The sequence below is a fragment of the Canis lupus genome, chromosome 1, assembly GCF_003254725.2.
Source record: "Canis lupus dingo isolate Sandy chromosome 1, ASM325472v2, whole genome shotgun sequence".
NCBI classification, from domain to species: Eukaryota; Metazoa; Chordata; class Mammalia; order Carnivora; family Canidae; genus Canis; species Canis lupus.
Genome location: NC_064243.1, coordinates 55,084,332 through 55,111,066, shown reverse-complemented (window position 1 = coordinate 55,111,066; position 26,735 = coordinate 55,084,332). Strand labels below are relative to the sequence as shown.

General features: G+C 50.2%; 1 protein-coding gene and 1 long non-coding RNA gene across 4 annotated transcripts in view; one reads left to right on the top strand and one right to left on the bottom strand.

The window, feature by feature from the left end:
• Positions 1 to 5,326: 5,326 nt before the first annotated feature.
• Positions 5,327 to 18,186, bottom strand: LOC112644436 (uncharacterized). Its single transcript, XR_003126382.3, has 3 exons — positions 17,943 to 18,186; positions 9,709 to 9,870; positions 5,327 to 8,625 (listed from the first exon to the last, which is right to left on the bottom strand). It is a non-coding gene; the product is annotated as an uncharacterized LOC112644436 (long non-coding RNA).
• UNC93A (unc-93 homolog A) overlaps positions 18,165 to 26,735 on the top strand; it is a 39,995-nt gene continuing 31,424 nt past the window's right edge. Inside the window, exons 1-2 of one of the 3 annotated variants that reach the window (XM_025422751.3) lie at positions 18,165 to 18,298; positions 20,321 to 20,471. The gene's annotated coding sequence lies outside the window, so the exon portion shown is untranslated. Of the gene's footprint in view, positions 18,307 to 18,702; positions 20,472 to 21,602; positions 21,741 to 26,735 lie in introns of those variants that run through there. The other 2 variants (XM_025422753.3, XM_049114450.1) reach the window with 2 other exon arrangements.

Sequence of the window (26,735 nt, the reverse complement as noted above, 5' to 3'; positions counted from 1 at the left end):
GCTGAAGGTGGCGCTAAACTGCTGAGCCACCCAGGCTGCCCAATGAGCTCAGGGTCTTGAGATCGAGCCCCGAGTCAGGTTCTGTGCTGGGAGAGGAGCCTGCTTGGGATTCTCTCTCCCTCTCCCTCTGCCCCTCCTCTGTCTCTCTCCTTCTCTAAAAAATAAACAAATAAACAAAACAAAATAAAATACTTTTAAAAAGACAAAAGCCTAAAGGTCTAACAAGCAGCAATGGGGAGATCTAATGGGGAGATCTTTCTAATGGGGAGATCTCAGAAAACAAAAAATTCAGGGATGAGTGGAGACGTTTCTGGAGGCCCCTCACACCATACCTCCTTGACAGCTACTGGATTCTCCGTTTTAGAGCAGAAACGGCATGTTAATAAGCTGGGTCCAGACTTCTTAAGCCTGAAATAATGATTACTTCTGAGCCAAGCAAAGGATTAAATCTGTGATTATCGGGCCAGGAGGGAAGGTTGTTGTCATGGGCGTCAGGGCAGAGGGAGGGTCCGATGAGCGCCCTCCAGGTCAGATCCCTGTGGGCCACTGCTGAGATGAGTGGACTCTGCGGGCAGCACATGGCCCGTGGCCTTTAGGGGCTTGTTTACTTCTCTCCATGGACATCTCAGGTCTAGAGCGGGTGTGCACCCCGACTGGGCTCTGGAGAGCCTCGTGTTGGCTTCGAGCTCCCTGAAGACGTGGACCTGGGGGTCTGGAAGCTGCCCTGCCCTCCCCGCCTCTGCGCAGGGGACGGGGAGCTCAGCCAGGAGGGAGGGGGCCTGGGCCTCCTGCCTGTCACCACGTGGGCAGCAGAGGCCGGGACTGGGGCTTCAGCTGGATACATCCCAGTTCCCTGCCTGTTAGCTGGGAAATAGCGCTCGGCAGGGCTTGCCCTGTTTCGCTGCTGCTGCGATCCAGCACATTCTTCCCTGGCCTCTGGGCACAGCGAGGGAAGGAGCACAAACTGGAATGGTCCAACACTCACCAGCTGCTTGGAAAGGTCTTCTGGGAGAGCCAGTGTGCACGCAGTCTTCAGGAAGCCCTGGCCACGGCTGCCGATTCCAGGTCCCTGGGAGGCCGCTCGGGCCCCGCAGCCGTGTTTGAGACTGACCTGGAAGGTGTGGTGACACGGGGTTCACTGGAGCCGGAGGCTGCGCTGCCCTCTGTGGCAGGAGTCCGGCCGAGGCGGTCAAACCATCCTTTCACTCACCGCACGTCCCTCTCTGCCCTGTTGTGTTCCCACCCGCTTCACGAAATTACCCCACTGGCAGGGGTGCGATGGGAAGGGAGGGAGGACGGGGAGGGAGGACGGGGAGGGTGAGGCTGCAGCTTGTTGTCTGGGGCCTGGTGCCAGGTGCCCACTGTGCCGGGAGGTGCTCCTCGGCCACAGCCGTCCTCAGACCCCTGCCCGGCTGGGGTGCTCATAGACCTCATCCACGGTGCTCTCCTTCTCATTCCTAAATTTTCTCCCCTCTCTAGGGGAGGACGCTGGGGTCCAAGAGAGCATGGGCAAAGCCTCAGGCTGACCGAGGTTGGGTGTGCGGCCCTGACAGCCCCCTGTGGGCCTCACTCTCCCCCCTCAGCCTCCCCACGCCTGGCAAGACCACGGCCCTGATTTTGGCTGATGGGAAATAGACAGATGAGCCTACGCTCCTGCTGGCTGGGAGCTTCTGGAACCTTCCGAAAGAGGGAGGTTGCCTCTCCTTCCTCATTCTCTGGCCAAATGGGGGGGGGGGTAGACGGAATCTGTGGCCTGGAGGAGTGGAAGGGTGGGGACACCCAGGGACCCCAGCATGACCTCAGAGAAGGTCACCGACCAGCCAGGAGCATGGCGTTGCCAGCTCCCTTGGATAAGCACTGAGAAAGGAGGGTTTCTGTGCTGGGGGGCTAACACGGCCCTGAACACATGGGGGGGCTTCGATTTCTCCTCCACATGGGGTGGGGAGCAGTGAGGCCTGTCTGCTGGGGTCAGGCCAAGATCGAAGGACATGAAAGCTCCAGGTGCTCCGTGGCCAGGGTCTGGCCTCCTGGGGGCCAGACTAGTGTTTGTCTCCCTACCTCGAGGCAGCTTGTCCCTCTGTCTAGTTCACTCAGCTCCTGAGTGAATAAATATTGTTACACTTGCTCGTGTGGGGTATTTCCGTGAGGGAGGGCCCCCCGGGCATCGGGGTGCCCGGCTCCGGTCCCCGGGTACTGGTACTCCCCCCATTTCATTTGGTGCAGGGAGTGGGAGAGAAATCAGAACCCAGGACCAATGAGTCTCCCTGTCGGACCTCCAGCGAATAATGGGAGGGCTCGAGTCCCACGAGGGTGTGGGTGATGGCGCTGCTCCCAGCAGAGCCCGAGCGAGTCACCGTGATAGTGTGATACGCGTCTTGGCAGAGCTCACACTCGGGCAGGATCACTGGGCACGGGTGCTTGCGGGATGTGCACGCGGGCCCCGAGGCTGGCACCCAGCCTGTGTCTCCACGCCCCCAGCCCCCTGGCCCGGTTCCCCTGGAGCAGGACCCACCGTTTTTAAAAAAGTAATTGATTTTTACTCAACTTCGTGGAGGAATAGATGACAAGTGAAAACTGTCCTTGTGACGTGCACAGCATGACGTTGTGACAGGGTGCCTGCGGGGACGGACTCCCACACTCCAGCTCATTAACCCTTCATCCCCAGACCCACGTACCTCTGTTTCTCCTGTGGGAGATCACTGAACATCTACTCCCCGAGCCAACTCAAGGGTACGGAGCGGTACTACTAACTGCGGTCGCTGTGCTGCGCAGCAGACCCCAGGACCTGCCTGGCTGCCACCCGGGCACCCGGACCCCCGCCCAGCCCCCGCCGGCCCGGCCCCTCCCTGGGCGCCTGGCTTCCCTCGACTCCATCCACAGTGGTCCTCCCGCACGAAGCTCTCCCACTGGCCATGAGGCCTGCACGTGCATCACACACGCACTATACACCATATGTGCATCTCACACACACACACTGTACATACATCATGCATACACTATGCACCACACATGTGTCACACACACACCATACACCACACACGTGTCACACACTTGTACACGGCATGTGCATCACACACACCCTGCACACATATTACACGCACTATTTAGCGCATGCATGTCACACGTGTACTTGTACACCGCATGTGCATCACACACACACTGGACCACCTGTCCATCTGCACCCTGGTTATAGGGCAGGGTCACTTCCCGGGTGCAGTGACCACGTGTCCATCTGCAGCCTGGTTATAGGGCAGGGTCACTTTCCGGGTGCAGTGACCATGTGTCCATCTGCAGCCTGATTACAGATCACGGTCACTTTCCGGGTGCAGTGACCACGTGTCCATCTGCAGCCTGGTTTCAGGACAGGGTCACTTCCCAGGTGCAGTGACCACGTGTCCATCTGCAGCCTGGTTACAGATCACGGTCATTTCCTTCTGCTGCCCTTCTTACACACCCCTACCCCGTGGTCCTTCCATCTCACACATTGTGTCCTGGCTCCATGGGAAAGCCATTTGGTGCTACGTCCTGTAAACTACCCTGTCAGGGGGGTGGGCAGTTAATCTCTTCCTCCACCGTGGATGCAGACCTGGGTGGGGGGATTCAAGCCCAGGCCTCATCTGTGGCTGGATGGATGACCTCTGGCACCTCTGGCCTCACCCTGGTGAGTGGCCTCACCCTGCACACACTCAGGGGATCCCTCACACCCTCTGACAAGCTCACTAGGGCTAACACTGTCTGTGTATGTGGGTCTTGTGAAGCTGGCGTGTGCCAAGTTCCCGTTGTCCTGCCAAAACCCCTTTCTTGGGGCTCCCTGTTAGGACCAGGACCAGGACCAGAGGCTGGCCCCGCCGCCTCCTCCCTGTCTGTGGGTCAACCGCTGGCCGGGGGAATGTCGGTCACTGCGGGGGCAGCTGCTGCTTCAGGATGTCGGGCTCTGTGAGGGTTCTATCCGTCCATCTAAAACCTTTGGATCTTTTTCCTTCTTCCAGAAGATTCTCAAGACTGCCCCCAAAACACAGAAGGCTGTCCAGGAGTCGCACCCCAGACGTGGGCTGTGCTGACCCCTGGTGGCCACTCCCCGTCCCCAGGACATCCCACGCAGCCTGCCATCTTAGGGTCATTGCTGAAGCCCTGCAGAAGCAAAGACAGAGGGACAGGAGAGAAAGGACAGGGGTCATGGGGGAGCCCGGGATGAGGAACTTGGAGGTTTGTTAGAATCTGGGCTCCGGCAGCATCTCTGTCAAAGGACAGTCGAAGAGAGGGGCTTTGAGTTCCTATGGGGGGCGATGGATGGGGAGGCAAATACACAGGGGACAGTAGGGGGAGGAGGAGGGGTGTACAGGGGAGGGGGCTGTGTGCACAGGGAGGAGGGGCGGTATGACCGGTTGGGGTGGTGTGCATGGGGGTGGGGGACGGGGCTCCCAGTGGAGAAGGGGTGGTGTGCACAGGGGGGAGGGCGTGGTGTGCATGGGGGAGGAGGGCGGCGTGCACAGGGGAGAAGGGGCCGTGTGCAAGTGCACGGGGTTGGCTCTGTGTGTCCTCAGGTGCCCTCCCTGGGGCAAGTCTGCACTTGTCCTGAATTGAGAATCGCCCTGCCCTTCCTCATGGGGAGAGGATGGAGAGTTTTTCTGCATATGCCTCTCTGCTGCCTCGGCTCTGGATGCTCCTATAGCGAGGGCGGGCCAAGGTGGGGCCCCCTGAGCCCCGGAGCTCACAGAGGTGCAGTGCGGCCCCTGCCCTGGGGTTTCACCCTTCTCGGGCCGATGGCCCATTCTTAGTGTCTTCTGAGCCGTCAGAAGCCATGGCCTGGCTCTGGGGAAGTCACAGAAGTGTGCACACTTGCCAAACCAACCGGTTTCCCCTGGCTTACACATGCACTCCCTCCCACTGAGACCACGGGGACACACGGCCCTCAGGAGGCTCGCGGCCCAGCCTCAGTCCTGAGGGACTCTGCACACACATGGGGCTCCCTGGAGCCACGGGCCTTAGTACCCTGAAGAGGCGTCTTTCTTTCAATTTGGATCTGAGCTAAATTCTCTGGGATCAGGGCAAAGGGCACAAAGATGGGCTCCAGGAACATTGCCGCTGCAGGAATTTGAGAATATTATCAGTTGCAGGCAAGATAAGAACTTTTTTCCCCAAAGCTAAGAAGTTTCATAAGACTCAAAAAGGAGGCCTTTTCCTGACACTGCTGACACATTCTCACTCTGCGTGGGACCATTCAGGGACCTGGGGGGCCGTCTGTTCAGTAACACCCAGCCGGAGGTGTCACTGGGCCCCCCAGGCTCAAACTCTTCCTGAAAACCATCTTTCAGATGTTCACACACAGACACTGTGCACAGAACGGGTCGTACTGTTCAGATTTGCCATGCGTTGCTAACGTCCTGTCCTGTGTTCGTGACCATTTTAGGCTACGGGCTTCCAGGAATCAGAAAACGTTCTCCTTGATTCTGTACTTTTTTTTCCCCTTGATTCTGTTCTGAGTGGGACCCTAACGATGTGTCCAAGATGTACAGGGCGTCTGCAGAAAATATTTGGATAGTTTGCTTCAGGCAGGGCATTGCCACAGAGGCAGCGGAGGGGAGTGTTTGCAAGAGCTTACGGCACCCTGGCCTGGGTGAGATGCCCAAGGATCCTGGTTGAATCTGGGAAAATAAGATCACATGGAATAATACCTTAAAACTAATACCCGGCAACACACAATTTATGGTGAAGTCGTGGAATAAAACACGTTCTCAGACAAGTCCAAGAAAACAGAGGCCGTCGTGAGCTCGAGAAAGCTGCACACTGGACGTTTGCACTGGACGAACCCCAGTGGCCGTGTCCTTCAGCTCCTGCCCTGGCCTTTCCTGGCCACCCACTAGTTTGGGGTCTGCAAATCCAGCTCCTCTGTCTTGGAAGCTACAGAGACAGCTGCGTATTCGATGTTGAGAAGCAGAGAACCGGGTCCCACCCTCAGCAGAATAACCTCCTGCCTGGGGGAGCAGCCTTGTGGCCGCCCGCATGGGCCCCTTCATGCCGACGGACGGTGCCCTTACAGGACTTGCAGAGTATGGAGCCAGGACGGGGACAGACTCCTACCTGCTGATGAGAATGAAAGCTGTGTGCTCTACGGGGAAAGCGCTAAATGCATGATGGTCGCATCCTAATTGCTGTCCCCAGCGAAGGCAGGGGGCACCCTTACATCCAAACAAAACTGTGCCATTCAAAGCTTTATTCCCTGCTTTGATTGAGGTTTCTCCTCAAAAGTCTTCATGTGCCTAACCAGGCAAGGAGGAGCTCCCCACAGGTTTGGTCCTGCCGTTTGGGAATGACAATCATTCCAGTCTTAAAGAGAGTCAAGAAAGCCTGAGGCAGGCTTGGTTTGCAGACCGTGAGCAGTTGTGTTTGTGGAGCACGCAGTTGGGGTCACACCAGCTCCCGGGAGAACAAACTGCAAGGCCCGGAGTGCCTGGGGACCTGGACTCCCAGACCGGGCATGTGTGGGGACCTGCCCAGGCCCATGCTTCTGTGCAGCGGGTGGATGGGGCTGGCGGGGCCTCCTGTGTGCAGGGTGAGTCTGGACCCCAAACGAGGGCTGGAGCTTGCAGGGGACACAGGTACCAGAAAGTCCCCACTGAACAGCTGCACAACACACCACCCCAAAAATGCCTCTTTGGCACAAGGATTATTTTGCGAAACAGCAGCTACGGGGAAACTCTGAAACAGAGAAGTTGCCTGTTTGTAGGGGACAATTATATTTGTAAAGGAGATCTCCATCTGTGGGGCTGTCTCCCTCCTGCATTAGGAAGAGAGGACACGCAGTCACAAGGATCTTGTCAGTGGAGAAGACAACAGCCTCACCGCGTTGGCTCCTGGCCACTGCCCACGACTGCTCGCCCCACCCCATCTTCCTCTTGTCTTTAGCTAATGATGGTGGTTAAGCCCGAGCTCTGAGCCACTCTCCCTGGGTGTCTCCCATGCACACGTGCTTGGTTTTCCCTTGTAAACCTGTCTCGGGATTTCCAGCTGAGAGCTTAGGAGGGTAAAGGAAGAAACTTCTTTCTCCCCTACACGATCCAAGGTCAAGCATCATTTTTATGAAGGAGAGCTGGAAATTCAGACCTCTCCTCCTTCCCTCTGGGCGATTGAACAATGTCAACTTTAGCAAATCTGCATAATAAAACTGGAAGTTGTATAAGGTGGATAAGTTATTCCTCCCCACCGTCTGGATTTATCAAGCATCTGCCAGAGGTGGAGAACCTGAAGAGCCATGTGAGGAAGACACAAGGTAAACTGAGGCATAGGAACCATTTTACGAGTTGATTTGAGCAACATTGATTTCAATTGGGCAGCAACAGACCAAAAGCGGTTGGCAGCCCTGCGCCCACCTGGCCTCCTTGAGGAATAAAGTTAACAATCTCTGTCTCCTCTTATCTTCCATACGTGAGGGGCTGACCGAGATTTTAGCACTAGCGCCACTCTAGGGTGCATCCGAGTTGAGTGGCTCTGGTCTTCTGGTGAGACTCATAGGATACGAGGCCAGGTCTGAATAGCTGCTGGGCTGTTCACTGGTTTCTGCTTCTCTACGTGCATGAGACCTTGTGCTGTCCTGCCAAGGTCGGGAACTCCGGCTTCAGACCCGGAGAGAACACAGCGCACGCGAGGCCACAGCGACGGCCACAAGAGGGATACAGACACACAACTGGTATCAGATAAATTGAAGACTGTGCCCAAAGGGGCATCAGCCTGGTTTGGCCAAGTGGCTAGTCTGTCAATTTCTTGCGCTTGCTAGGACACTAGCGGCTGGATCCGGGGACAGCAGGTGGACTGATCTGATACGGACTTTAAAGCAACCTGTTATCTAAAACCAACTACGCAAGAAAGCCTAGGGACCTCTGTCACGCAGCAACGGCCCTGGTGGGGGACTCAGCGATGGCTACCAGACTCAGGGAGCTTTGTCTTCCTTGCATTAACAGACAGAAAAATAAAATAGCAAGAAAGCAAAGGGAGGAATAAAGGCTTCACGTTGAGGATGAAGGTCCGCATCTGTGACCTTGGGAGAGCCGTGACCTCTCTAGTCAGTTTTAATTCGAGGTCTGTAGCTGGTGAGAGTTCCCAGTGTTTCAAGGAGCCCTTCTAATTGTGAGACCTGGACCTAAGGTGCAAGTCCCCGGCTTGGCTGCCCCCTGAGTGGTGGTGGGACCTGGTGTGGCCCCTGCAGAGAGGCTCAAGTCCAGTCTTGTTCTGCAAAGATGAGGCACCTTTGCCAAAACATCAGAGCAAAGCAGTTGCTGCAAATGGCAAAAAGGCTATTTTTAAATGGCTATGATTAAAGATATGATAAGAGTGCATTTGATAAGGAAATGTAGTTATTGCTGTGGCGGTCAGCAAATGAAGATCGTAAGTGGACAAGCTGGGTACTGACAAAGCTCTACGAAGCTCAGACAGCTTCTGGGTTCCTAGGCTGGTAACGAGCATCCAAGCCCACGTAACCCAGGGCGGCTACATCACCTCCTGCTCGACAGCGCTTCCTCACGAAGCGACATGCTGCGTAGGTGTGCTTGGCTTGACATCTCTTCTTCGGCCAGGGACCTTCTGGGAAATCTCCAAGTTAGTCTGAGGTCACAAATACTCCATGTAGAGCTAGATTTGGGACAGTTGTCAAAATGTCAGAAAGTTTGAACATTTGATCAAATAGGATCACAGGTCATTATGGAAATAATGCTTAATTATCTATTGAACCCAGCTGAATGTAGACATGGAAAATGCTTAATTATCTAAAGAACCAAACTTATTGCTAAAGGCAAATACAGAAGGCTACACCGTTATGAAGAAGACTCAGATGCTTTGTGGAGCAGACCCGTCATCCCACACACTCAAAGACCAGACAAGGATGGGAAGTCAGGACACTCTGGTGACAAAAGCAATCTTTGCTTTCCAGGCAGGTTACCAGAAAAGTAAAGAAAACCATTTCACAATCTCTTATCAAAAGCAGACCAATCGTCCAAGAAAACTTTGTTCTCTTAACAAGAGAAAAACAAATTTTCATTTTGCGCCCATGTACTTTGATAGCAAGACTCATTCTTTAACGACTTAAATCCGCTGTGACCTCAGCCAGCTTGGTCACATGCAAAATTCCTTTTCCACGTTTCCTTTTCTACAAACCTTCTACAATGTCTTTATATCCATTCAGGGTTTGTTCCTCATTCTGGAACAGCTAGTCATTCCACCTTGGGACAGAATTACTCACTTTTCTCCTTAACAACGCCAAAAACAAACCTGTCCTTCACACCTTTCCTCATGAAAAGGCAGTCTACTTCCCTTAGACAGAGTTTTTCTTTCACTCTGATTATTTCTAGTGGTTTTTAATTATACGTAGTGATTCCACATTTTAACCCTTAACATCCTTCATTTCACTAAAAGCCAAGAAAAAATCGTGGACTCTGTTACACTGGGATTCTGGGGATTGGCAGGTTTATAAATACATCTCATAATTTCCTGAAGTATATTCTTGCTCATAGTAAATATTTCAACATTATGCAAAAATGTTTACGAATAGGCTCAAATAGCTTCCGTTCCTCTCTAAAAGTAGATAATCTGCATTTCAGTATTTCAACTTCTTTGGAAAAGATCAAGGTATTTAGTGACTGTACCATTTAATTCACTAAAATTTTAAGGTTCCAAGTTACCAAAAAGATTTAGGAAAATATTTTTAAGTAGACATACCATAAAATGTAATTATTCTTGAAAAGTATGTTCGGAGACTTTTATCTCATATCTATTTAATTTACTAGCTCTTAGTGGTTATAGGTAGATTGTTCGTGAAAATTTTAATGAGACATTATGAGACATTCCGTCATCTTCAGTTATTTCTCCTGCTGACAAATTCTGGAAGAGAAGAAACTTGAGTGCACTTGACTTTCAGTAAATTCAGGTAGAATAAAAGTTGTACATCACATTATATTTGATTATCAATGACTCTGAAGACATGCCTATTTCAATTAAAGCCATAAAATGCAAACTAGTTTTTATCTACTGAAGATTATCCTAGATCACACATACTTGAAAACTATTTGAGTTAGTTTCTATATTTCTGAAAGAATACTTCATTTTTATAAACACTTCTTTTTCATTAAGCCTAAAGGAGGTCACACAAGACAAGGGGCTTTGCCTGAGGCCAGGACCCCTGGAAGACAGCCACGATTAATGCCCCCGCCATGCCCCCACCCCGTGTGGGTCAGTCCCCTAGGTCCTCTGGTGCACCTGTGGTTATCAGAAGCCAGTCTGTGACTCGAGACTTCAGACCACGGATATCTGCAGGCCGTAAAAAACCTCTGTAACTGTGCAGGTGACACAGTGTGCTAGAAAAAAGGTGAGGCTCCGACATGAGGTCAGAGTCTGCACTCTCTGCCTTAGACTGCCAAGGCCCAGCCCTACCCGTGCCCTTCATGGGTCGGTCTCACAGACTGAAGAGCAGAATGTCTTTGACAAAACAGAAATCACGTGCAAGGAGAGCCCTGAGCAGAGAAGCAGCTTTCGGGTGGTCAGGAAACCTGCTTTTGGGGTTGGGCCTTCGTCTACCATCTAATAGCCCTCATTGCTAGCTCTCCGCTTTCATTTTCTTCTTTCACAAATGGTTTTTATTTTTATTTTTATTTTTTTTAAGATTTTATTTATTTATTCATGAGAAACACAGAGAGTGGAGAGAGAGGCAGAGACACAGGCAGAGGGAGAAGCAGGCTCCATGCAGGGAGCCTAACGTGGGACTCGAAACCAGGTCTCCAGGATCACGCCCTGGGCTGAAGGCAGGCGCGAAACCTCTGAGCCACCCGGGCTGCCCTTATTTTAAAAATTCATACTGTTATTCCATATTTTTCTGTTACTCTGAGCATGCCTACGGGTATGGTGCAAACTCTACCTCTACCAACTGTTGGTCACCTGACTGTTAATATCTTTGTACTAGTTATGTTCTCCAGAGACATAGGACTGGCTGGGGAACTGTAAGTTCACTACATCTATACTGCTCATGTGCTAGGTGGGGCAACACCTCTACTTCCTAGGATTGGCGTAAGAACATTATTAATAATCTATGTAAATCACCTGGCCAGGTAGCTGCTGGCAGGAAAAATTGCCCAGACTTAGCAGTGAGACAAACAAATGGTCTGGTGTCCTTTCAGCAAAATACTGAGACTGGGTGTAAGCCGTCGGGAGTGGTTCTACAGGAGTGTGTGCCTCATGGATCGATCTTTTACTGACTCTACGATTGTACAAGTCTGCAGGGATAATAAGCTAACTTACTGAAAATGGATGCTAATGCAAATTATTTTTGTCCACAGTAAAGCAAAATGAGTTTTGTTCAGTAAAGAGGCAAAGATTTCCTGTAGAAAAGATCACCCCCAATGCTATTTTTTTCTTAGATATTTTAACCGATTTCACATCTATTAGAATATTTACTTCAGGGGCACCTGGCTAGCTCCATCAGTTAAGTGTCTGCCTTCAGCTCAGGTCATGATCTCAGCTCAGTGGGGAGCCTGCTACTCCTTCTCCCTCTTGCTGCACCCTCTGGCTTCTGCTCTCTCGATCTCTCTCTCTCTCAAAAAACAAAATCTTTAAAAAAAAGAAAATTTACTTCAACATTGTTGACTGTATTTCTGTATGTGTATTTGTGCTATATGTATACACACACACATAAACATACAGTTGACCCTAGAACAGCACAGCTTTGCATGAATCCACTTATATATATGGATTTTTTTCAATAATTGCAGTACTGTAAATATATTTTCTCCTTTTCATATTTTCTTTTCTCTAACTTACTTTGTCATAAGAAAAAGAATTATATTTTGTATAATATGTGATAGTCAACCATCCACATGATTGGTAAAGCTTCTGGTCAACAGCAGGCTGTTAGTATGCTTTGTGAGTGATCAAAATTTATAACTAGATTTTCACCTGGGCAGGGGACTGGTGCCCCAACCCCCCCCCCCCAATTTAAGAGCCAGCTGTATGTGTTCTGTTTTTCCAATTCTCTTTTGAACTAGTTGTAACAGTCTGGCTCCCCCATTGATTAATGATGTGAATAAAATCTGTGATACGTGTCTGTTGAAAATTTGCATGAGAGTTATGATTTTATGTTTTTGGAAATCATGCTTTACCAATGCCCAGTGGATGAGCACAGACACTGCTGAGCCATAGAAGCATGCACACGGTGAGCAGCAGGGCTGTCCCCCAGACCCGAGTGGTCAGGGACTTCCAGGCAGAGTCAGCAGACGTTGATATAAGGCTCCTGCCCACAAAGACACCAGGGGTGAAGGTGCTTCTGACAGGGCACCCATGCTGGGGACCTCTGCACTGCCCACTCAGGACCCAGGCTTTGAACCTGCCACACTGAGTAAAACACTTCCGGCACCCTCTCGTCTAAGCCTGGGGCCCCTGGTGGGCAGTGCAGCCTGGGGACATCTGGGCAGTGGGGCTGCCAGGGACACGCAGGGCTGGCTCCAACTCCTGCACCAGCCACGGCTCAGACTCTTTGCAAGAACGCCCTAGCTCCCCAGCTTTGGGGTGGACACCCACATCCTTGTGGCACCCACATCTGTGTGGCACCGGGTGACATCTGGCTTGCGTCTCAAAGAAGGCGTGGCTGGGAGGGTGAGGAGTAGTCCCAGACTCACACCCCATGATGACAGGAAACCACAATGACTTACATAATCTATCACTGGGAACAGATTCTGGAAGCTGCTGGGCCCTTTTTGGGGGTTAAAAAATCTTTCTCTCTGGGTCTTTAGAGACTGTGAAAAGGAGAGCATCCAAGAAGGTCCTGGGCGGCAGGGGTCAGCCTTCTCGTCCTCCTTGCTGTGTGGAGGGTATTTGGGTGGCTCTTGAAGCCAGAAAGAGAGTGACTGTGAGCTGCCAGGTGAGGACAGGACAGAAGGAGCCCAGACCCCTGACAACCCAGGAGCTGCCCCCAAGCTGAGAGAGGAGGGAACGTTTCTGGGGTGAGTCAGTGGAGTTCACGGTCCTCAGCGCCAAGCCTAGCCTTAGGTGATGCACGCACGGGACACCCGCAGGAGAAACAGAATGACTTGGAGGATGTCCTCTCCAACAGGAGCAACAGGAGCAACAATCGCCTCTCCTGGAGACAACGGAAATCGTCAAATGCTAACTTTTATCCAACAATGAAAGTGTTAGAAGGCCGGCTTCACACTAACGGTTCCGGAGATGAGCGCCTGCGATGGTCCATAGATCAAATGACCAGGGCTAGTAACTGTAACACACTTTCCATCTCGAACTTGGCCTGAGCTCTGGCATGACCCCGGCATCTCTTCAAGTCTGTGCTGACATCATGTTGTATTAGTGTATAAATGCACAGCATCTCAATGGAGGTGTCAACAGGCTTTTGTTAAACATTATAAATTATACTATAGACATAAAAAATTGCAAGTGTTGAGAATACCAGCTGGCTCAGTTTATGTCACCTGTTATTTATCAGGAGGGATGAGGCAGTAAATGCAGCCTGATGAAGCCGACAGTGGCCTTGTCCCTACCACTGGGAGTGCCGCCCTCTGAGGACCGGCCCAAGCCTGGGAGGCCACCCCCACCCCCACTCCCTCCCAGGCCTGGCTGGACAACTCCAAAGGGCCAGCCCAGGGTCAGGGTCCCGGGTGAGCTGAGGCATTTTGGTGGGAATCCAGTATTCCTTCCTGGCTGGGCCTTCCAAGAAAATGCAGAGTGAGCCTGAGCTGAAAAGCAAACCTTGAAATCCTTCACCAGACCTTCCTGGAGAGGGACAGGGAAAGGCAAAGATCCCTGAAAATTCTATGCCTTTGGCAATGGCCGGATTTGGATGTTCTTTGGGAGCCAGTTTGTGCACATCTGGACAACTAAAGCTGTTTCCTCCCTGGATCCCTAACGCCCAGAAAGCGTGTCTGGATCCTCCCCCAGCTCCTGGCACACAGTAAATACGCCCTCCAAGATGAGTAAATAGCACTCAGGGATCTAAGTATGAGAAGCTGCCAAATGCGACAAGCTCTCGCAGAAGCAGCTGGTGGGAGGAAGCCGTGGCGCAGCCTGGCCGGCCGTCACTAGTGGACACGAGTGGGGCAGGGTCGCACAGTGCCAGAGGGTTGCAGGAAAAATCACGTTTGCAGGCAGGACTCCAGGTGAGGCAGATACAATTGCCTTCAGACCAGAGATAAACATGGGGCTTCCAATGACAGTCCCCACTGAGGTCACTGATGGTGCAGGACGTGAGCACGTTGGGTCCAATGGGAATATAGACGGCGCACCCGGGATTGAGGATTCAAACCTTAGAAGAGAAACAGGATTTCTTGGTAGAATATTCTCTGAGGCAAAGTTATACTGCAAGTAAGTTAATAGTATGTTTTTGGTGCTTGAAAACATAAAGCAGACATTCCTCAGGCCCCACTATCGCTGGCGGCTGAGTGATAAATGAAGAAAGAACTGGTATAATGAGCTCTCCCCCGACAGAGATCCTTGGGAGAATCCAAACGTGACTCTTCCGAGAAGGGAAGCCGTCCCCGCCGGCCTCACACACAGAGGTCGGGGATCAGAGTTTTCCCGAGGTCTATCTGCAGGGGAAGCCAGCTGGGTGTCGCCTGGCCCTGGGACCATGCATGCTCTCCCCGGGCGGCCGTGTCCCAGCCACAGGGATGGCCTCGTGCCAGGTGAGTGCTCCCTGAACACCCCACCCCACGGGTGAAATCAGACCGGTGGTGGAAATCTGACTCAGGCTGGTCCTAATCTGCCTCCTTCTGTCCTAAGAATTTTGCTTTGGGACTGTCAGAACTGAAGCAGCCTTTGCTTAGGGATGCAATTGAAGGAAAAAACTAAAAAATGAGTTTTCTTGCTATAGAAGTAGAGCAGTAGCTGAATCTGGCAACCCGTCCTATCACGGCTGGCCCTGGACATGCCCATCAAAGGGCCCTCACGTTGACTTCACTGAGGTGGTGACAGTAGGGAACACAGATTCAGCTGTGATGGGCCAGCTTGGGAATCATATCCAAAGTGAACACCAGCCCTGTGTGTTGCCCCTTGCAAACCCACCCACTCTCTAGAGGCTTCTACTGGAGCTGAAGTCCCTGTAACTCCACCAGGAGGTCATCCCAGGGTGGGGAAGGGGAGCCCCGGGAGGCTGCAGTAGCCATCAATCCTGCCCCCCTGGAGCTGCCCGTGCAAAGTTAGGTCAGAAGAAGGTGGCCCACATCCTCCGTGACCAGGAGCTGGAACTAGCATGCATGCAGGACACGATAAGGTGGCCGACTTCATTTTCAATAAAAGACGACCAGGAGACTTGGCACCAGAGCAGGCCTCCAACACTTGCTCCCTCGACTCAAAGAACACTCGAGAACACTCAGGGAGGCGCGTTAGAGATGGAGGCGTCCGGCGGGGGCCACTTCAATGGTCAAGCCAGGTCGGGCAGCTAACACTCCAAGAAGTGTGCATTTTCACACATGGTCGGCTTGTGGTGAGGGCACATTCCTGGAGGGGCCCAGGCTTGCCTGCTAGAAGGCCACACGGGAGCGGGGGAGGTCCTGGCCCCCACGGTGAGGCTGCCTTCCTCCTGCAGGTCAAGTCGCCCTAACAGTGGCGCTCTCACAAGGCTCAGGGACAGCTGCGCCGGGGCTGCTCACCCTCCCGTGCACCTCCTGTGACCTGGGACCTCCTGATACCGCTCTTGGGGAGACAGGCATTTTAGCCTTCGGTTAGGGAGAAGGCTTAGCCCCACTCCCGGGAGGAAACAGTCTACCTCCAAGTGCAGATGCTGGTCCTCCAATGTCCTGAGAAAGAGGAATTAGACACTGTCCAGTCTTACCATTGGATTCGCGTGTAAACACGCATGTGATGTCACAGCCAAGCACCAAACAGGTTGGGACAGTTTTTGTTCTGGTGGCTGCAGTAGCGCTGTGCCCCGTGTGCACGGAGTCGTCAAGGTGGCGGGTTTGGACTTTGCTGGGGAGAAGCAGGCAGGCCTCGGATGGGCACCCCACCAACAGGCATCCACGCTCAGAGGAGCCTCAGCCGGTCAGCTGATCGGAGCTGACTTCCCCACATCTAGCTGGTTTTGGGGAGCCACACAGCTCCCGCTCAGCCGCTCGACCTGAGACGGTGGCAGGGGATGGCCGGGTCTGCCTCAGCACAGGTGCAAGCGGTCATCGTGAGTGTGCTGGGGGTCATGAGGAAGTGAACCACTGTCTCATCTATGTCACATGGGGGCATCTTCACGGCAAGTCCTCTCCTGGGGGATTTTATAACCGGCCCTGTGCTCCCATGGCAAACAGTTCCGTGTTGTCACTGAAAAACAGCATATTTTACAAAGGACCGTGAGGTTGATGGGGAGCTTTCCTTGTTGCCCAAATCCCAGGTAGATGTGTGGACTCGCGTGTGAAAGTGAAGGTAGGTGAGGTGGTAAGAGAAACAGGTAGCTTGGCGGTATATCCGGAGTACATCATTTATGTAATAAACCCAGCCCTGAACTATGCTTGCTCCCTCACTCCCCTCATTGCCTACCAGCTAGGGAGGAACAGGGTAAACACTGACACACACACACACACACACACGTGCATGCACACACACACACCCATACATGCCCATACATACTCACAGGCAAATATGCACACACTTTCATGCAGATATGCATGCACACACACCTATGTGCACACACACATGCACAATACACATGCATATATGTGCATGCATACATACCCATACATGCTCACACGTACACACACCTACACACACATCTGTGTGCACACACTCATACATGTACATGCACAGACATCTGTGCATGCACACATGCATCTGTGTGCACATATTCATACATGCATGCACACCCCTACATATATATCCTACATATATGCACATGTGCACACACATGTAAGTACACATATACACGTAAGCACACACATAGAGACATGCATACACACACCTATCTTTATTCTTTGGGAGTGGGTCTGAAGGACAAGAGACAAGGTTTCAGAGACCCCTCACTAAGATGAAAGAGAAGTTATAGCTGCTTAGTTATTGAAAGCGTGTGGTAATAAGGAAGAGCTCCGGTAAGTGACACCAATCCTAACTTTGGATGCCAGAAGCACAGGGGCTTGCAAAAGTTTCAATAAATTGGCTCTTCCGGACACCAGGCCACATCAGTAAATGACTTTATAGTGGAACTCACAGAATGTTCAGTCCCTTCTGGGAAGGTTACGCTCACAAGTTATGCATTCTCTTATTCTGGTAGAATCGATGTTCTAAATCCAAAAATATTTACTGCATGCAGAGTATAAACACAGGGCCAAACGCCGGTCAGACCCCAGGCCCCCTGGCTGCAGATGGCCAGACCCCGGGTGCTCCCCAGCTTCCCCGCCTGGCCCCCTGCAGAGTACCCACGGCTCCTCCAGACGCCAGAGCCCCCATGAGGCTGCAGGACGTGCACGGACATTTCAAGCCCCCGACCACCTTGAGTGCAGCAGAGGAAGGCTTTTCTATGGGTTTATTTTAAACTGTACATCATATTTTCTGCGGTAGACCTGGAGGACCAGAGGCTCCTCGGCACGGTGACGGCACCAGTGGGTGCTCAGTAAAGAGCTGCTGAGAAGGGGTCAAACATGCAGCTCTCAGAACACAAAGGAACCGCCTTGGGGAGGCAGTGAAAGGGCTGCTTGGCCCATCCAGTCTGCTGAGGGGCAAGGGAAAGATGCAGGTAAGAAACTTGTCTGAAGGCCAGGAGCGTGACCGCCCCTTAAATCCCTGCTCCCATCCCACTTCACAAAACAGAGCTCAAGCCATGGCCACCAGGGATATAGCAAATACCATGACATAGGCTGAACATAACATGTTTAAAAACCAAGATATTAGGGGTTACTTGGAAAAACCCAATTTTGCTTGTAGAACCCCCACACAGCTCATTTTCCCAAGAAAATTCGGTCCCGAGTCCAGGGGCCCACCTGCTGTCCAGTTCAGAAGGCCAGCCGCCCCAGCAGGTGCACTACCCTCTCTCGGCTGGCTAAGAACTCTCAGGAGACGTCTCCGTGCAGAGGTTCTTGGGTTCACAGCAGCTGGGCATCCTCCTTGGGAACGCCCGTCATGCAGCCCCACTGGCCGAACCCAGGCCCACGCTGTAAGCACAGAATTCTTACTCACCTTGTGAGTCACAATCCCTCCGGGTTCTCAAAACACATCATCAGCCTGATTTCTCCTCCACAGAGCAAAAGAGTACTTCCCCACCCCGTCGTGGCCTGCAGTCCCACTGCGCGTCCCTGTCACAGAGGGGCAGGAGCTGCTTCTTGACTGAACAGCATAAGTAGGGACGTGGTTTATCTCCCAGACAGGGGGGCTCTGTTCCTCGGGGGGCAGAAAGCACCATCTGATCATGCCGGCCACCCCTGAGAGCAGGCCCCAGCCGTCTGGGGAGGGGGCCCTGTCTTCTCTCCACCGCACGTCTGTCTGTGGCCAGTGCAGAGCAGGACTCGGAACAGTAGCAGAATGTGGGGAGCCCTCTGTGCAGCTGGCTGCCAGGCTGCCTCCGGGGGCCCAACCACACATCTCACTTCTTTTCAGCTTAGCACAGACAGGCCAGGCTCAAGGAGCTGCTGATCCCGTGTGGGACCAGCTCAGGGATAAGTGATCACGGAGCAGCAGGGTCACAGGGGCAGGATCGCCTGCTTCCAAAGGATGGCCTGCTCGGCATGCGGGGCGGGGCAGGACGGAGAGTTAGGCTCGTGTGGAAACACAGGAAGCGTGAGTAGGGCTGCTGGCAGCTCCGGTGGTTTCTGGTGGCCTGTTTACATTTGCTTTGTAAACCACTGGCTTGGGGAGCAGGTGGGGCCTGAGAACATTCAAGAGAAGCTAAGAGGGGACTAGGTTAATGATTAAATCAGAGGCCTAAATGTAATCTGGAGTTTTAGTTTAATGTTTAGAGGTTTTTTTTTTTTTAAAGATTTTATTTATTCATGAGAGACACAGAGAGAGAGAGAGAGGCAGAGACATGGGCTGAGGGAGAAGCATGTTCCCTGTGGGGACCCCGATGTGAGACTCGATCCCAGGACCCCAGGGTCACACCCTGAGCCAAAGGCAGATGCTCAACCACTGAACCACCCAGGTGCCCCTGTTTAGAGTTCTTTGTAACAAAAATTCTTTATGTAAATCCATTTTCCTTTAAAAACCTGCATTCTTTTTAAAATTAAATGCTTTTTCTAAAAATACGAGAATAGTATACAGGTGCCTCCAGTACAGGACACACGCTCCCTCCTTCCACACTTCTGTCATCCAGAGAAGGGTTTGTGTTGTGCCCAAGATTGCGAATCCGAGAAACCACCGAGGAGCCAACACCGATGCAAGCGCACGAGGGTTTATTAGCAAGCTCACGCTTGGGTCCAAGTATACCCGACACAGCGGAGCAGGGACTTGAACCCTTAAGTGGGTTACAGCTGGGTTTTTTATAGGCTGGTCTAGGGGATTTTCAGAAGGGGTGGAAGAATTTCTCAAGTTCTGTTTACATTCTGATGTGGGCTTTCAAGGGCATTGAGCTCTGTTCTCATTCTAATATGGGGCTTTCTACCACGGGAGTGGGCTCTGTTGTCTTTCTGATATGGGATTCTCTGCTGAGGACATTGAGGACATTCTGCAGTTTTTCCCATAAAGTTCAGCTCTTATTCACAGGGGCCTAAGATGGCTGTATTTGTGTTAATGCTAAACTTTAGGTGGGATGGCCTTATTTTTTCTCGGCCTCCACAGTTTGGTGTGAGTCTGCTTGTAGACTCACTGTACGTAGGTGTGCACATGTATGTTTCTGTGTGCTTATATTCACATACACATATCCACATGTGTGTATGCTTTTTCCTTTTTTCTTTTAACTCCTTTAATTTCTTAATTTTTCATTGAAGTATAATGAACACACAGTGTTATCTTAGTTCCAAGTGTACAATATAGAGAGTTAACACTTCCATATGCGACGCAGTGTTCATCTCCCTGTGTGCACCCCAACTCCCGTCAAGGCCTCTCCCCGTCCCTCTCTCCCTCTTCCTGTCCCACAACCACCAGTGTGTCTCTACAGTTCAGAATCTGCTTGCTTTTGTTTCTTTTTATTTGTTATTTTGTTGTTGTTGTTTCTTAAGTTCCACGAGATGACTTTTTTTTTCATTGAAATGAGCTTATGCTATTTTTGTTTGAAAACTAAGACTTCAGTAGGAGTCTTTATAAAATGTTCTCAGCCACGCCAGGCTCTCTCCCAGCCTACCTTTCCAAATCTTGCTGGCAGATCTTTTCCCTGAGAGTCAAGTAGTTCCCAGATAAGCAGCCCCAGGGACTTGTCATTTGCAAACAGGTTGTGTCACTTACTGAAGCGAAGGAGGTGTTGTGAATGATTTCCCAACACACTCACAAAAAGAGCAAGCCGGGGAAATGTCCAGCACTCTCCGAGATCTAAGAAGTCCTACGCCACGATGATGACGGGGACCAAGGAGGCACAAAACTAGGTAAAATCGACACGCGTGGCGTTACTTGGTCTGGGGACGGAATTCAAGCTTTGTGGATATTTGTGTGTTGTGGGATCAAAGGCACAGAATTATCTTTGGAGATTTACCAAGGTAATTTTTAACATCCCTGCAGCATTACCTGTGCAGACAAAGTAATGGGTTGAAAACTACCCAGAACATTCAGGTGTAATCACCACTTGGCCCGAGTTGGGGAACTGAGGTCAAATGTGTGTTTGGCCCTCAGCTGCCCCAGGGACAGGTCCAGCTGTCTTAGTGGCCCCCAGGGCTCAAAGAGATGGACCCGGTTCAACCAGAGGGCGTCGGACTCTGGTCCCCTGGGCTCACAAGATGCCAGGCTGGAACTTTCAGTTTCTGTGGGGATGAGGTGGGTCTGGGTCAACACCTGTGGAACCGAGCAGCTGTGTGAGTGGCACCTGCCACCCAGTCACCTTCCCCATAGGTTCTATCACGTGAGCTGCTTTATTTGGGGGACAGTGTGCACCCCCCCGAACTCATGTGATTTCTCTATTTGCTTCGTGGTTTACTATCTGTTTCCTTCAGTGGCTTTGAACTGTCGAGGGAACAGGGACCCCTGCCCACTGTCAGTGTGGTGGCCGTAGCACCCAGAACTGTCTCTGGCACAGGCCAGGCCCCAGCAAGTAGCTTGACTGCCTGCAGAAGGTGGCCGGGCTGCTCAACCAGCAGAAGGGCCACTGGACGGAAAGGAATGTGGAGAACAGAATGCTTGTGTGCGTGTGCACTAACCCAGCGCCTCCCTCACCCCACCCCCTCCCAATATGCAAGTATGGCATGAGGACTTTCCCCTCTCTGACTCAGTCCATGTTGCAGTACTGGCAGGGCATGTGAAGGGCGTTCCCAGTGCTCGCCGTGGCCCGCTGGTCTCCTGTCTGGGACAAGATGAAGGGGCTTGGTCTTTCCCTTCAAGGGAAAAGGGAGGGTCTGCAGATTCCTGCCACAGATGCAGGCTGCAGTCAGGCCGCTTGCGTGGCCCAAGTGGAAAAGCATGCGAGGGACCCCAGGAACAGAGAAGAACCAGGATCTCACCACGGCTCCCAGGGCTGATGTGCCTCGGGAGCACTGTGAGTATAAAAAAATTTTGGAATATTTCAGGTCTTTCTCTGGGCCCTGATTCCACTGAGTTTGTCCTAAGGAAGGTCTGTGCTCTCTCTGATAAAGCTGAAGGGGCCTCGGCTGAGGGAGGACTGGATCCAGGAGGACTCCCACTTGCCTCCAGAGGACTGTGGCCAGGTGGGTCCTCACCCATGGGCCAGCAGGCCGGCCAGCCCCTCTAAAGCTTCAGCTACTTTGAAACACTTGCTACAAGATCAACAGAATGTTTGCTGAAGCCAGGGAGAAGAGAATATAAATTGGTCTCACTTAAAAAAAAAGAAAAGGAACCAAATATATTAACCTTCAAAGTGTAAGAATGCCAAATGTGAGCAATAATTTGCTCCATTCCTTACAAATACGTTGCTCATCTTTACTAGATGAAAGTATAACTAATGAATGGGACAAATTTGAATTTGTGTGGTGCTGTTTTTATTAACAAAGATATCAGGTCTAAATGTCAAGAAAATTGATATTAATTTGCTTATCTAAGTAAGTTCTTCAAAAGAGCCCATCACTGAAGAGACTTCCCTGGAATTGAGAGTGATCTTTAGCTTCTCAGCAGGAGGTTTTTGCTGATGTTAACCTGTGATCCTCTAGAACTCACACCTCTGGGAGCTTCTGATGAGCTCAGCGTCGGCGAAACAGCGGCATCTAGTGGCTGGTACTATCCCCCGCCTGCCAAACTCTTGAGTCTATCTAGAACCTTCAATCTCAGCCTTCAGCCAGACACTGGGTCTTTCACTGAATACCCAGTGAGTGGTCATGAGGATTCAAACAGATCTACAAAACCATCTTTTTTTTATCCAAGTGATAAGGTATTGATGTTAAATGTAAGGCATGAAGCGCTTATTGGTATTTTGAGCCATTTATACCTAGATCTTCAGCCATTTGAGGCTCCCGCTGGCCCAGGTTCACATATCCAGTTAGGCGTTTCCATTAATGCTGAAGCTGGCCAACAAGTCAAGACAACTTTCGGGTTTCTGGAATTCCCCATTCTCATCTCGGTCCCAACCACATATCTGCAGGAATGTGTCAATTAGTGGGCACACACGTCTGAGGCTGGGGCCCTCTGGTTACGAGGAAAGCATTGTGGCTGCAACTAAACTCGTCCTCATCACATGAACAGTTTGGGCACAGTCCTGGTGGACATCTCTTAAGAAATATTTTGGGAAAGTGACATTGCTAAGATGATGACATAGGTCGTCCCTGCCTTGGCTCCCTGTCACAAGAACAACTAACGACTGTTGGAGAACACTCCTGAGGGAATCCTAGAACCCAGAGTGAGGCTGACGCACCGTCTGCTCATCACAGGCCAGGACAGATTGCATCAGCCAGGTAAGAGAAGCAGCCACACAGCCACATGTTGACCACGTCGCCTCTTCCCTAGGCCAGCACCGCACCACGCGGAGAAGTCTGGGTCATCCAGTGGGGAAAGGGAACCTGGGGTAACAACTAGCCTCCCCAGCACTGTGGGTCATTTTGTGGGCATCTCTAATCTGGTTTCATACTGTCGGGATTGCAGGGAATGTGCAGGGCTGGACCACTGGAAATCTGACCGTGGGTGGGAGGGTACGGCTTACCACAACCAGCACTGGGACCTCAGCAGACCATGCTCATGCATGCAGTACCCAAGTAGCAATCTCCACGAAGGTTTTCTTCTACTGCAAAACCAGGTCAGGGGTACGGTGTGACCAGGGAACTTGGTAGGGTGAGGATCTGCGGGATTTGGAGCCTCAAATCAGGAATTATTCCCTCTCTCAAGTCCAGTTTGCCCCTGCCCAGGCAAGGTGCTGAGTCACAGCCCCACTCACTGTGCAGAGTGCCTTCTAGCCCCATTCGAGCAGAAGGGCTGGCAACAATTCCTGGAAGCTGTGCAGGCTCGAGCCAAGAGGCGGGCAAGCAGAGCTGATGGCCCCCAGAACAAAGCCAGTACTGAATGTGGATGCTTCCTGAGCTGCACACAAGCAGGGGAATTTATACACAGCCAAGTCCCAGGGTAGCTCTCAGCCCCTGCCAGCCAGACAGCTTGTTTGGGAAATTGAGAGTAGCCTGGAGCAGCTCTTTCTCAGGCACAGGGGTTGAGACAGCCCCCCCCCCCCCCCCCCCCGCAAAGAGTGCCTTCTAGCCCCATCTGGCCAGAAAGACTGGCAACAACTCCTGGAAGCTGTGCAGCACAGCTGCGCATGAGCTGAGAAGCAATCAGGCAGAGCTTTTTGCCCCCAGAGCAAAGCCAGTACCAAGCACAGATCCATCCTGCTGCACATAAGCAGGGAAATTAATACATGGTCAAGTCCCAGGGTGGCTCCCAGACCCTCCCAACCAGAGAGCTTGTTTGGGAAATTAAGAGAAGCTTTTCCTCTTCCTATCAAGGCATGGTGTGTGTGTGGGGGGGCCAGGGCTGAGACATTGCCGCATCCACCTTGAAAAGTGTCTTCCAGGCCCATTTAACCAGAAGCTTTGTGACAACTCCTGGAAGCTGTGTGACCCAGCAGTGCTAGAGTGGAGAGAAGGGCAAGCACAACTGGTAGCTCGCAGAGCAAAGCTAGTTCCCTGTTCTTCCAGGGAACTTGGGGTGTGGGTTGGCTTGAGTTAAGATAAGAAACAAAGAACTTAGCCAGCTTTAGAGCTGCTTCTCCTACTGTTCCTGGCCATCCCTGCCACTGAATTCACAGCCCAGCTCGTCACTGAGTACAGCCTTCAGCCTGTTGGACCAAGCAACTTAACCAAAGCATATGGGAAACTGCATAGCCCTCAATAATCCTACATATAGTGGCACTTGAATGGAAAGCCCAGTCAATGACTTCCCCGCTGACAAAACAAAATCAGGGGCCTCACATGACCAGGGAATTCTGGCCTGATTCAGGTCCCCAAATCATGAGCTATACAGGCTCTCATCCTGCCACTAATTCATAGCCCTACCTAGTACTGAATATACTACCCAGTCCTGACCATCTTGTAAATTCAACCAGAGAATCCAGCCAACCGTGGAACCCATCCTACGGCTTCTTGGATAGGGAACCAAACTAGCAGCCCTATTCAACTTTTCTCAACCAATAGCACAACTTCAAGTCTCATCCACAGAGCTGGAAACGTTGCCTTTCCAAAAATAGACCATAATATCAGGGCTCATCTGCCAAGGACATTACCAGCAGACACACCCAGAAACCCAAACTGAACTGACTGGAGAACTGTCTCTGCCAAAGCAAACCTGTGACATCTAGAAGAGGAGCCCAATTACTCAAATGTATAGATACCAACATAATGAATCAAGGATCATGAAAAATCAGGTACATATGATAACATCAAAGGAAACTAATAAAGATCCAATAGCTGACCCTAAAGAAATGAAGATCTATGAAGTATAAGACAGAGAATTTAGAATAATCCTCTTAAGGAAGTTTAGTGAACTGCAAGAAAACAGACAGACAACTAAACAAAATTAGGAAAACAATGTATGAATAAAATAAGAAGTTCCATAAGGAATAGCAACCATCAAAACAAACAAACAAATGAAATCTTGGAGTCAAAAAATACAATAACTGAACTGATGAATTCAGTAGGTTTTAAAAGTAGACTCAACCATATAGAATAAGCAATCAGTGACCTGGAGGAAAGAACATTGGAAATTATTCAGTCAGAGGAGCAAAAAGAAAAAAAATGAAAGAATGAAGAAAGCTTATGGGTATTATAGAACACATTGAAATGAAATAATGCTCACATTAGGGAAATTCAAGGACAAGAGAAGGAGAAAGGAACAGAAAACATATTTAAAGTGACAATACCTGAGAACTTCCCAAACCTAGGGAGAGAAATGGACATCCAGATCCATGAGGTCCAAAGGATACCAAATAGGTTGAACCCACTTAGGACTACACTGAGAAACACTATAATTAAACTATCAACAGTCAAAGACAAGAAGAAGGAGAAGAAGGAGAAGAAGGAGAAGAAGAAGAAGAAGAAGAAGAAGAAGAAGAAGAAGAAGAAGAAGAAGAAGAAGAAGAAGAAGAAGAAGAAGAAGAAGAAGGTGGTGGTGAAGGAGGAGGAGAAGAATTATTATTTTAGGAACAGCAAAAGAAAAGAGAGAAACTACATACAAAGGAAATCTTGTAAGACTAGAAGCAGATTTCTTAGGCCAGGAGAAAATGGGATGACATATTAAAAAATACTGAAAGAAAATAACTGTCAACCAAGAATTCTATACCTGGTGAAGTGATCCTATAGGAACGAAGGAGGAATAAAAATATTAAAGAGATTCTCTGAATGGAAGTAAGGGAATGCTAATTAATATCAGTAAAAACATAAAAAGATAGTGCAAACCTCACTGGTAATGGCAGATATACAGCCATAGTTAGATTCTGCAATATGGAAGGAGTGGTGCATAATTCACTTACAACTCTAGTTTAAAAGTAATAAAAAATGAAAGTATTAAAAATAACCATAACTATACTAGTCTGTTATTAGTTATACAATAAAAAAATGTAAATTGCAATAGCAATATGCTAAAATGTGAAGGAGAAGAGAAGTAAGAGTATAAAGTTTATGACTTTTCTTGAGGTTGAGTCATTATCATTTTAAAATAAGATGTTATAAATTTAAGATAATTTATGTCAGCTTCATGATAACCACAGGGGAAAATCCTGTAGTAATTGTACAAAAAAACATGATAAATAAATCAAGGCATACCAATATCAAAAGACATTAAAACACACCAAAAAAGATAGCAGAATAGGAAACAAGAAACAACTGGTCTATAAAGCAACCAGAAAACAATTAACAAAATGACAAGAGTAAGTCTTTATTTATCAGTAATTACTTTAAGGTGATTGAGTTCTCCAAATAAAAGACATAGAATGGCTGAATGGATAAAGAACCAAGATCCAACAATATGTTTTCAAAAAGGAATTCACTTTAGCCTTAAAGACACATATAGGGAGTAAAGGGATTGAAAATGACGTTTCAAACAAATGATAACAACACAACAAAGCAGGAGTAGCTATACCTACACTGGACAAAATAAACTTTAAACTAAAAATGTTAAAAAAGAGATAAAGAAAATTATTAAATGATTATAAAAGGGCCAATACATCAAAAAGATATAACAATTGTAAATATTTCTGCAGTCAATATTGGAGC